The sequence below is a fragment of the Molothrus aeneus genome, chromosome 2, assembly GCF_037042795.1.
Source record: "Molothrus aeneus isolate 106 chromosome 2, BPBGC_Maene_1.0, whole genome shotgun sequence".
Lineage (NCBI taxonomy): Eukaryota > Metazoa > Chordata > Aves > Passeriformes > Icteridae > Molothrus > Molothrus aeneus.
The window spans coordinates 257072-269265 of record NC_089647.1 but is presented as its reverse complement, the minus strand read 5'-3'; the positions used below and the strand labels follow the sequence as shown (position 1 = coordinate 269265).

At 47.0% G+C, this 12194-nt stretch overlaps 2 long non-coding RNA genes across 2 annotated transcripts; one reads left to right on the top strand and one right to left on the bottom strand.

Moving 5' to 3' along the window:
* Nucleotides 1-494: 494 nt before the first annotated feature.
* On the top strand, nt 495-12172 carry LOC136571447 (uncharacterized). Its single transcript, XR_010785704.1, has 6 exons — nt 495-575; nt 4364-4487; nt 6403-6431; nt 9264-9331; nt 10810-10955; nt 12015-12172. It is a non-coding gene; the product is annotated as an uncharacterized lncRNA (long non-coding RNA).
* Nucleotides 4171-12166, bottom strand: LOC136571446 (uncharacterized). Its single transcript, XR_010785703.1, has 5 exons — nt 12071-12166; nt 11072-11251; nt 10858-10978; nt 9277-9351; nt 4171-4674 (listed from the first exon to the last, which is right to left on the bottom strand). It is a non-coding gene; the product is annotated as an uncharacterized lncRNA (long non-coding RNA).
* Nucleotides 12173-12194: the final 22 nt, after the last annotated feature.

The following is a 12194-nucleotide window of genomic DNA, read 5'->3' as shown; positions in this document are numbered from 1 at the left end:
AAACCCGCGCCGCGCTCCCGGCTGCGGCGCTGTGGGACCGGCTCCGATGCCGGGAGGCAGCGGGATGGGCGTCCCTGTGCCCGCCCCACGGACCCAGAGAGAAAGTGCTCCTGTGGCCGAGGAACAGCGGGGAAACTGAACAGTCCCGAGGGAAACCGATGGAAAACCAAGTTTGGTTTGGGTTTGGACCTGACATTTCCCCCCTGGCCCCACCTGATCCGGGTGCTTTGCCTTAGGGAACAGGAGACAGAAGGGGGAATGTGGGAAAAGATAATTTGGTACCCCAAAAGGGACGAGCTTATTTCTGTTTATTTCCCGAAACACCTGGCATGATTTGGGTCTCGGGAAGCACCTGGGAGCCTCCCTTTGAATCCTGGGTGGAGCCGTGGTTATAAAAGGAGGAAGGGACGGAGGGAGGGGGGTTCGCGGGGGGAAAGGAGCGGTGGTGCCTCGGGGATTTGCATCTGGAAGCGCCACCAGTTTCCTGAGGGGAGTCCTGGAAACAGAGCTCGGTGAGGAACGCGATGCTGCAGCTGTGGTGCTGAGAGGGGACAGTCTGCAGGGAATGTGGTCCGGTGAGTCTCCTGATGCCCCGTATCTGACGCTGTGCTGGCACCAAGCCACCTCACTCCCATTTAAACTCTCTTGAAACGCGCCTAAATGACAAATCGGGCTGCAGAATGCACGTGGGAAGCTTCGTGTCCCCAAGGGAATGCTCCAGGCACGGGCAGCTTCTGACCTGCACGAACACCTCCTGCTCCCGCAGAAACCGCTGGCTCTGGGGCAAGAGTGCCAGGAAAGCGGCAGCTCCAGCGGCAGCTCCAGTGCCAGCCCAGTAAGGGATTTTCCTTGGGGCTCCCGGGGTCGGGAGGAAATGGGGTTCCTGCCCCTCTGGGAGAGCACGGAGCAGGATCAGAGCTGCAGCTGCGGCTTTTTCCTGCTCTCTGTCTCAAGGATGCCCCGGAGTGCTCCGGCTCAGGACAATCTGCGTGTGAGAGCTTCCCGTGCCTGTGTCAAACCCCTCTGGGACAGGATGTGCCCCAAAAGCTTCATTAGCCCTTTCTCTTCTGCCGGCAGGGCAGCGTGTGGCCCCAGGGCATCCTCCCTGGAGCAGGGACGCGGTGGGGATGAGCCGCAGGGACTCAGCCGTCAGAGCAGGGGAGGATCTCTGTCTGCTCGGCAATGGCTTCTGCTGGCTTTGATGTCACTGCCGCAGCGCTCCTCAGAGCCTGTGCCCTGCAGCAGCACTCACAGCCCCGTGCTGGCCGAGAGCAGCTCTGGTGAGGGACATGGATGTGCAGGAAACGTTCAGAGTTTGACAGAAGGCTCACACAGCGTGTGTCTGTATGGAGATGTTGAGATAAGAAACGCTGACTAGAAATGCCACGGAATGGGACAGGCATTGCTGAGAGAGAACTGGAGCTAGAAACAAGTTTTAAAGGGTGACTTTGTAAATTAGGCTGGGTACTTTGGAGAAATAGAACTATGAAAGATGCATTGTAATAAGATTCAGGAGGGGTAGCTTTAGATGATTGGTTTTAAGGAATTTACAGCATGGTGTGACAAAAGCTGACAGGCCAAGAAACACTTAGAGTGTATTGGAATTAAGAAATAGTTGGCTTCTAATTGTGATGGTGTGAATTATAACATCTGTATTGTCTCACCCTTCACATGAGACTGAACATGGAATCAAAGTTTTTAAAGGCCCCTCAGTTGTCCCATCTGGGGGTCAGAAAGGAGCATAATCTGATAAATTGGTGCTTTGTGTGAGGAAGATTTAACAGATTCCTTCCAATCTTCTCTCGGGTTTTTGTGCCAAGGGGATCTGACCCCAGAGCCACACAGGGAGTCTGCTGCCTGGATAAATGTCAGTGAAATTTGCCAAGGCTGACAGGAAAGCAAAACCATCCCGGGTTTGTCTGGCCAAAGAGGGAATGTGAAGGTGTCCGTGCTAGCAGGGGGTGAGTGCTGAAACCATCCCGGGTTTGTCTGGCCAAAGAGGGAATGTGAAGGTGTCCGTGCTAGCAGGGGGTGAGTGCTGAAACCATCCCGGGTTTGTCTGGCCAAAGAGGGAATGTGAAGGTGTCCGTGCTAGCAGGGGGTGAGTGCTGAAACCACCCAGGGTTTGTCTGGCCAAAGAGGGAATGTGAAGGTGTCCGTGCTAGCAGGGGGTGAGTGCTGAAACCATCCCGGGTTTGGCCAAAGAGGGAATGTGAAGGTGTCCGTGCTAGCAGGGGGTGAGTGCTGAAACCATCCCGGGTTTGTCTGGCCAAAGAGGGAATGTGAAGGTGTCCGTGCTAGCAGGGGGGTGAGTGCTGAAACCATCCCGGGTTTGTCTGGCCAAAGAGGGAATGTGAAGGTGTCCGTGCTAGCAGGGGGTGAGTGCTGAAACCATCCCGGGTTTGTCTGGCCAAAGAGGGAATGTGAAGGTGTCCGTGCTAGCAGGGGGTGAGTGCTGAAACCATCCCGGGTTTGTCTGGCCAAAGAGGGAATGTGAAGGTGTCCGTGCTAGCAGGGGGTGAGTGCTGAAACCACCCAGGGTTTGTCTGGCCAAAGAGGGAATGTGAAGGTGTCCGTGCTAGCAGGGGGTGAGTGCTGAAACCATCCCGGGTTTGTCTGGCCAAAGAGGGAATGTGAAGGTGTCCGTGCTAGCAGGGGGTGAGTGCTGAAACCATCCCGGGTTTGTCTGGCCAAAGAGGGAATGTGAAGGTGTCCGTGCTAGCAGGGGGTGAGTGCTGAAACCATCCCGGGTTTGTCTGGCCAAAGAGGGAATGTGAAGGTGTCCGTGCTAGCAGGGGGTGAGTGCTGAAACCATCCCGGGTTTGTCTGGCCAAAGAGGGAATGTGAAGGTGTCCGTGCTAGCAGGGGGTGAGTGCTGAAACCATCCCAGGTTTGTCTGGCCAAAGAGGGAATGTGAAGGTGTCCGTGCTAGCAGGGGTTGAGTGCTGCCAGTTTTGGGCTGTGTGGTGCCTCTGGTCCCTCAGAGCAAGGAGGAAGCTGCAGCTGAGGGCAGTTCTGCTCTCTCAGACTGCCTGGTGCACAACTGGCAGTACTGCAGGAACAGCTTTCCTCCTTCCTTCTGCCCATACTGAGCAGAACACTGAGGTGATGCTGCACGGAGCCCTCTCTCTTGCAGTTGTTGTTTGGTTGGTTTTTTTCTGGTTTTCATGTATTTCTAAGTGGTGCAGAGAGGAGCAGTTGCTGGGTTACATGACTTCTGACTGGCCCATCACAGAATTGGGCACATGTGCAGCCCCTGCTTCCTGGCACCCCCAGGTGTGCAATCCTGAGTGAGCATTTCCAGCCCCAGCTGCCCCTCGCACAGCTTCTGACTGGTCAGCTACTCCAAAGAGCTCCCCTCCTTTCCTGACACATCCCTGAGGGGGACCTGAGTCCCCTTTCCCTGCAGGCATTCCCTGCTCCTCTGGAGAGGGGGTGAAGCCAAAGCTCAGGGGCAAAGGACAACGACCAAGCCAGGGCCATTGTGGCCTTGATGCGTCCAGGACAGCGTGTTTTCCTCGTTCCCAGCGCTGATGAATCTAAACAAGATTTATTTTGGACAGGATTGCCTGTTCCTTCACTTCTCCAGCTCTCCCCCACGCCTGCCTCTGCAGCTGTAGCTCACCCCCTGGCTGTGGCTGATAAAATGTTATTTTTTTAGCAGCAATTCATTCTTTTAAAGAGCACAAAGAGTGTACAACGCAGAAGAGACTTTGGGAAATGTATCCAAATCAGGGACTCTGTCTTCCTGCTTTTCCTGTAGTTCTCCTTCCTGTTTTCACAGGAAGGATGGCCATGGCCTGTGTTTCTCATGTGAAAGTGGTGTTAGTGAATTTGCCCAGAAGTTCTGATTTTAGGCACTCCTTTTCTGACAGTAAACATTTCCATTTTGCCTTTCCCCTGTTGTTTCAGGTGCTCCCCAGAGGGAAGGGCAGCCTCTGCCTGGCCTGCACAGCCCAGCTGGATGTGACAGGATGGTGTGGCCTGGCAAGGCAGGAACAGCTGGCTGTGCTCTGGAGTGCCTTGGAACCTCCCCTGGCAGGTTCTGGAGGGGTTTCTCTTTGGGATCTCTTGTGATACACCAGCCCTTTGTACAAAGTCCAGTGTAAAGCACTGACAAGTGAGATGTGAGATGAAAACGGTTCTATTAAAGTTAGGCAAAGAATGCAATAAGAAAAATGAGCTTCCTTTTAATGTCTGAAATAGTTAGGAATGAAAATGCTGGAGAAGGGCACTTTTATGTTTGAACTGGTGTCACCTCTCATGGATAAAACCTCATAGCGAGCAATCAGAGCAGAAGTGTGAAAACTGGATCCTTGGACTTCCACACTGGACTTAATTTTCTTTTCCTCCTCTCTTTCAGGACAGGAGAAATCACCAAACTCCTCCCATCTTTGCCCAAATCTTCGGTGTTTGAGCAGCCAAAGCCACGAGGCCTCAGCAGCAGGGTCTGCACTGGGGGGCTCTGGTCCTGCCCAGGCTGTGGGGTGAGTCAGAGGGACACAGGGCTCCCCTTTTCCTCTCTGCTGGCATGAGCTGCCTGGGAATGCCATTGCTGCCAGCCCAGCCCTGTGACCGTGCTCACGGGGGCCCGAGGGTGAGGGACGGGACGAGGAGCTGGCTCCATCTTTCACAAGGCTGATCTGTTATTTTATGGTGTGTATTACATTAAAACTGTACCAAAATAATAGAAGAAAGGATTTCATCAGAAGGCTGGCCAAGAATAGAAAAAGAATGAATGATAACAAAGGCTTGGGCTTGGACAGAGAGTCTGAGCCAGCTGACTGTGATTGGCCATTAATTAGAAACAGCCCCATGAGCCCAATCCCAGATGCACCTGCTGCATCCCAAAGCAGCAGAAAACCATTGCTGACATTTTGTTCCTGAGGTCTCTCAGCTTCTCAGGAGGAAAAATCCCAAGGAAAGGACTTTCCATAAAAGATGTCTGTGACATAGCCCCAGCCCTGTCTGCTGGAGGAGACACAGAGACAGCCCTGCCCAGAGCCACCACTGTCAGCAACCAAGGGATGGGGCTGGCTCTGGGTGAGAAGGATTCATTGCTCAGGTACAGATCAGCCTCAGGGGCTGGCTCTGGGGCAGGAAGGATTCATTGCTCAGGCACAGATCAGCCTCAGGGGCTGGCTCTGGGGCAGGAAGGATTCATTGCTCAGGTACAGATCAGCCTCAGGGGCTGGCTCTGGGTCATGAGGATTCATTGCTCAGGTACAGATCAGCCTCAGGGGCTGGCTCTGGGTGAGAAGGATTCATTGCTCAGGTACAGATCAGCCTCAGGGGCTGGCTCTGGGCAGGAAGGATTCATTGCTCAGGTACAGATCAGCCCCAGAGCCCAGCACACTTTACAGGGGTGAGCAGTTTGCAGTTTGCTACAGTTCAAGAGCAGTCCCAGCTCTTTGTCACAAGGCCATGTGTCACTTTCTAACCCACAGAGCTGCCACAGGGTGATTTTGCTTTTCTAACCCATCACCTTGACTTAATTCTGCTGCACTGTGGGCACTTTGTCCAATGGCTTCTCCCTTGCCCACAGGAGCTTCTGTAATGATTCTGAACTCTTGGTTTGCTCTGTACAGCCCCAGCCTCACATCAGAAACCCTTCACCACCTCACCTTTACAGCTTCTCACTTACAGCCATAGACACATCATTATTTTATGGATGATTTTCTGCTAATGCCTCTGTGTTGTATTTCTACATCAATCCAAGCTCCTTCCCACCTGCAGATCCAATCTTTTGGTGTCTCTGGAAGTTTCTGGTTTTCCAATTCCCACACATCCCCTCTCTCTCTGTATTAAGAAATTTTTATTAATAGATTTGTTAAGCATTGGTTGCATATATTAATGTAAATAAGGTGTTATTATTAGTAGTAGTAATATTATAAAAGTTAAAATATATAATTTTGTTTTATTTTTTAATGATGGTGTTAAATTTGATTTATTAAATAAATTGTTCCATTCAGTTTTATTATTCTTATTTTTTATATTTTTCAAAGTTGTCTATTTTTATAAATAGATTTTGAGTTATTAGATAAATTTATAGAATATATTTAATTAAATTTTTATTTATGTGTGTTAATAAAAGAAAATTCATTGTTGTTTTGTTTTGTAAAACTGCGTGTTTAATACTTTTGCTATCTGTTAAAAAGTTATTTCATGTAAAGGATGTAGTGTTAGATTGCTTATTTAGATAATATTTTAATTTATTTCATCATTTTAGTGTTGCTGAAGTAATAGGTGGCATAAAAAGTGATGTGTTTTTTTTTTAAGTTTCAAGGTTTGAAATTATTTTTGCGTTTTGATTAGTATTGATGAAGAAATGATTTTTTTATGTTTTATATTGGTAATAATTTTTATATTAAGAGTTAATAATGCACTTGTTTTTCATTATAGGGATTATTTGTAATTGGTGTATTGATTAGGTAAGTAAAGAATGAATTTTTTTGAGTAGTGATAGATAAATACAGAGTATTTAAACCTGAAACTTTAAAGTTTTTTAATTGTTTGGTTTAGGTTGGGTAATTGGTAAAGTTGTCTAATTAAAAGTAAATAAGCTAAATAGAGGCATCATATTTGATTGAATGTTATACTTTTAAGTTATTATTTAATAAGAATTTTATACTATTGATTTTTATATTTATAAAGAAACCTAAAGTTGATAGTTTTTGGTGGGTGTAATACAAGATGTTAGGAGTAGGTTGGAATTTTTGTGTAATTTACATTTGTATTTTACATTGTGTAATTGACATTTTTTTAGTGGTGGAGTGGTCAGTGTGGGTTTTGTGTGATGTGGTTTTTTTGTGTCTTTTATTGAAATTTACCTGGGTTTTTGCACTTGTTGAGATGTAAGTAAACTTTATGTTCATATGAGAAATAAACTATCGATACATTTTGGTTTATGAAATTGCTTAGAGATTTGAGAGATACTTATTTAAGTTGTTGTTATTATAATTTTTTGTTATAAGTATGAAGAAATATTAGATCAAAAAAATGTATGCAGTAAAGAAAAAATGAAACTAATTAGGAATTATTTAGATTATATACATAATTAGTAACATGTGACATGATATATTTATTAAGTATTAAAATACTGTACATTATTTTAGAGTTTCTAACAGTTGATAAATTTTTAATTAGTGGAAGGTAACATAATTGTTAAAAATAGGTTTAGTTGTTATATTGATAAAGTTAAATTGTTAAAGTTAAAATTATTTGAATTTTATTTTTGATGTAGCAAATATTTGGGCTTGTTGTTAATTATTTTATTTAGGTAGAGCTAGGGTTTGATTATAGTTTAAATTTTAATTGGTGGATGTTAATACATTTTTATAAAATGTTTTTTAAATGGTAATTATGAGTAAAAATTTTAGGATGAAAGATGAATTAAATTATTTAATAATTGGGTTTTTAAAGTATTTTTAGAATGGAGAGATTTTGAATATCGTAACCTTATTTTTTAAAGATTTGAAAGTGGCTATAGACAGGATTGTCAGTTTGGATTTGGATATCGAGAGTGTGAGGGTGGAGGAAATGTAGGAGACATTGATCGCTTGGTATGGAACTTAGAAAATAAATTAATGTTGTAGTTGGATTTTTCATTGAAGTGTTTTTGTAATAATAACTGAGCAAAGTAATAAGATTAACAGTTTGGAGTTTGGATTAATAGGTTTAATAAATTTGAATTTTTTTAACTTGAAAAAATATTTAAAATTATGAGATAATATTAGGTTAAATTATAGAGTTAGTGTAGAGATTAGTTAGGGAGTTAACTTGGATTGAGAGAGGTACAAGTGGTTAGAGAATAAAAAAGTGGGATTTTGAAATTCTGTATGTTTTTGGTAATTATATAAAGAGATGATAAAGTATGTGAAAGTCTGTTGTAAATCTTATAAAAATATTTTATAAATAATGTTTATTATAAAATTAATAATTTTCTATAATTAGTATATTAGTAGTAAGTGTTTGGAGAAGTTAAGATAACTTTTTAAAAAAATATTTATATATGAGGGAAATAGAATAAAAATCTTAAAATAGTATGATATTAATAGTAATTGCTATTCTTTGGTGTTATTTATAAAAGATAAAAACTAGAGATTGTAATGAAGAATAGAATTTTTTATGCAGCTGATGATGTAATAAACTATTTTTTTTACTTATGAGTAGGTATTTGTTAGAGTTCATTTTTAGTTGTTTTAATTGGAGTTGTATTTTTTAAAGAAAATGAACTCTATACTTTGTAGTTTAGGTAAATGATTTTCAATAAAATTTAGGATAAGTTTCATTAAATAACATTTAAATTTAGTAATAATTAATTCTGATAGTAAGGAGTAATAAACCTAACTTTAATAGAACATTACAGTGATAAAATGAAATTTAAGACTATTTAGACTTAAATGTAGTGAAATTTAATCTTGTTTGATTTTATTAATACTTGAGTTACTGAAGGTTGTTATTTATAAATACTGAAGTTTTTGAAGTGTTTTGGAGAAACTCCAGATTGTTGGGTTACTATTACTACCTACATCTTTACATGGTGGTTTTATTTATTTATTGGGAGCTATGTTTCTTGGTAAAAGATTTTCATTGCTGTTCTATTTAGCATGGTACTAATTTGTATAGTGGGGGTTTTTTGTATTTGGGATATTGATTAGATTGTTCTATATTTTTGTGGGCTTTGAGTAATAGTTACTTATAGGTTCAGGTTTTTGGTATTTGAAGAATTTTTTTATGGGTTTTGTTCCTTTTTAGAGTTCTTGATTTAGAATTTGAAGAGTATTTAGTGTTTGGAGGAAATAAATTTGGGGTTTTTTTGGATATGGTTGAGTTGTATTTTTAATGTTAATAAGGTCCACTTTTGGTACATTAGTTTGATTTTTTTGTTTGGTTATGGGGAGGGTCTCTTGTGTAAGCCTGAGACTGGAATTAGAACTTTTTGTCTAATGTTTTATGAGTCTGTTAAGGAGGAGGTGTTATTTTAAGTTTTATAAAACAACTGAGAACCAGTTAAAATCATGGAAGAAGCATTTTGGTAATTAAAGGGTGTTGTGTTTAAAGGGTTATAAATCTTTTTTAATAACTTGAAATCAGGTGAGCTCAATCTACTTTTTCTGCCCCCATGAATGGCATGACCTGTGCCCACTGCTCACCATTCACCCAACCAAAATCAAGAGCAAATGTTGGCTGGGCTCTAAGAACCTGAAATAACTTAGAAGCCAAATAAATCACATTTTTCTGCTGTGTTTTTTTTCTTTCAGATGCTGGACTTACCTCTGTGGACGTGCGCTGAGCCCTCGCTGCAGGAACCCGTCAGGCCTCAGTGGCTGTGAGTTCCTGTTCTTCTCACTGGGGAATGGAATTAATTAATTAGTTAATAGCAGAATGAATTAAATTAATGAAGCCTTTCCCCTTTGGTGCCCTGCTGTGTGGGACAAGGCAGAGGAGCGAGCAGAGGAGCGGCTGGGGCTGGAGAGGGGCAGGAGGAAGGCAGAGGGGCCTCCCTGGTGTCACCTGTGGGGAACAGGAGGGACACTGGGAGGGCAAGGGCAGGTGAGGAGCAGCCAGTTTGGGGCAAAACCCGAGCTCACCTGCAGGGAAATGAGTGAGGGATATTCTGGAGGGAAAAGCTGAGGTGAGGAGTTCACCCAGCTCAGCCCAAGTGGGACCAGAGGTGAAGGCCAATCCAAAGCCAGCCCTGCTCAACCTCCGAGTCCCAGAATAAACCCTACAAACTGCCCATTGAGGGACTAAAATACATAAAAACAGAACCAGGAGCAAACCAGGAGGTTCCTGGGAATCCCACTACAGTGTTGTCATAGCCTTTTTAACAGGTTTTTTATTACAGCACTGCATTTCCCTGTTGGGAACGTTCACTCTGTGGGCTGTGGGGTTTTTTGGGTCCGAACCCCCTCAGGGCGGCCCTGGCCCTGCCCAGGAGTGGGAGGGAAAGCAGGGTCAGGGCTCCTGGCAGGGACAGGGTGTTTGGTGTTTCCCCCAGAGCAGACCCAGCGGCTGCCCCCAGCCTGGCCAGGAGGGATCTGCTCTGGCTCCTGGCTCCTGCAGGGCAGGAACGTTCCCAACATTGCAGCGGCCTCATCTCCCGGCGGCGCTGCCCCATCCCCGCTCCCAGCTCCCGCCCATCCTGAGGGGAATTTGTCCCACCAGCAGCAGGGGAACGACACGAGCTGCCACCCTGGGACTGGGATTGTCCCTCTGGGAAACGCTGGCTGCTGGGATTTAGATTATTCCATGTACTTGGCTGCTGAAATTTCCCAGCCCAGGGGTTTTAGCTGACAGGGCAGCACTAAGATTGTTCTCTATGTGGTGCCTGGATTTGGGGTTTGGTATCAGCTTTGCTAGTTCAGATGAATTGTACCCACAGCCCCACATTCCCTGATGAATTCCTGCTGGAATAACCTGACAGCAGCTCATGGAGAGTGGAAATTCCCATGTAGGGGTACTACTGTTACACCAGCTGTGTCAGGAGCCAGCAGAGGTTCCAGGGAAGCTGAGTGGGATCAGGACAAGGACAGGTCTATATTCCATAGAACTTGCTATTTAAAACCCTCATCATCCCCCAGCTCCGCTGATGTCCCTGGGGTCATCACTTGACAGAGTTCCCTGGAACCCAGGTGATTTCACCCCCCTCCCCCGGAGCTCAGGCTCCAGTTGATATTTCAAAGCAGGACAAGCTGGTGGCTGGACACGATCCCAGCCTGTGCTGAGGCAGCACACCTCTCCCTGCAGAAGCCCAGCTCCCTTCAGAGCCTCAGCAGAAGCCTTCTGCATGTTTTTTCCCCTCAGGAAAGGGATGCACATCCCTGCCTTCAGTACATCTCCAGTGGGACCCACCTGTGAAAGTTTTCCACCACTTCTGCACTTCCAGCTGGCTCCCTGGAAAGTTCCAAACTTCATCCTGCTCCAACCTCTGATTTTAAGGCATCTCCAAGGTATTTTGCTTGGGATTCAATATCTGTGAGGGAAGATGGCCCTGGCTTTAATGCTGTGAGGGACGATGGCCTCAGGCTGGAAAGGAGGGAAAGGACTTGGGGTAGCCAGGACATACCTGGCAGCTGTGTGGGAGCTCTGGGAGATCGGAAATGGGAACTGCTGCCTGAGGCCCTCTACAAACGGCCAGTGCCTCCATTCCAGGCAATGCCAGCTGCTCCTTGGGGTCCTTCTGGGCTGTCAGTGGCGTCTGTCCGGGCTGAGGTGTCTCCACCTGCGTGTTCAGAGCAGCCCCTGGCTGAGGGGCCACAGGCAGTGCTTCAGCTGTGTCTGTGCCAGGGCTGTCCCAGTACCCCGGTGCCCGTGCCGGGACGCGTGTTCGGCACGCTGCAGGCACAGCTCCTCCTGCAGATCCCAAGGCGTGAGGGCTGCCAGCCCTTCGGGGGCTTCTGGTCTCCTCCGGGCCCACACCGAGCACAGCCGCAGCGGGAGCAGCGGCCCCAGCGCTACAGCCCCGGTCGTTTGGCAGGGATTCCCCGGGGATGCGGACACGGAGAAGGACAATGTGGGCGCTGTGGCTCTCATAGGGGATGGTGGTGTCCCGGTACAGAGGAGCGCGGTGGCCGCGGTACTGTCGGGGCCAGGGCGGGGTGGGCTTGGTGTCCCCGCGGGGGCTGAGGGGCGGCGCCGTGTCCGCCAGGGGGCGCCCCGCAGGGCAGGCGGCGGCGCTGAGGGAGTGGCGGGGCCAATGGGGTCCCGGGGCTGCCACAGGCAATTCCCCTGCCCTACCCGTTTCCAGCCGCGATCCCGGGGCTACTCCAGGGAAGCGCAGTCTTCCTGGCGGCCCAGCACCATCATAGCCCAGGCTCCCCGCTGCCTGGAGCCCCGGCGGGACCCCAGCCCCGTACCGGCCGGAGCAGGAGCGGTAGTGCCGGGCTCGGTCCCAGTCCCCATCCCGGAGCGGCTCTTCCCACCTGCTGCGATACCGATCCGATCCCTGCCCTAATCCCGCCTCGATTATCCAGCCGCAGCACCCACACCCTGCCTACCTCCCACAACAGACACCAGCAGAACCAGGACTCAAATCCCCGAGCCCAGACCCTGATCCTGGTCTTACCAGAGCACCTCAGGCTCCACGCAGTACCAGTAACAGCCCCGATCCGGATCTCCTCGCAGCGCTCCGACCGACGCTCCCGCAGCATCCCGAGACGAGCAGCCCCCGAAGAAAGCAGGACAGGCGC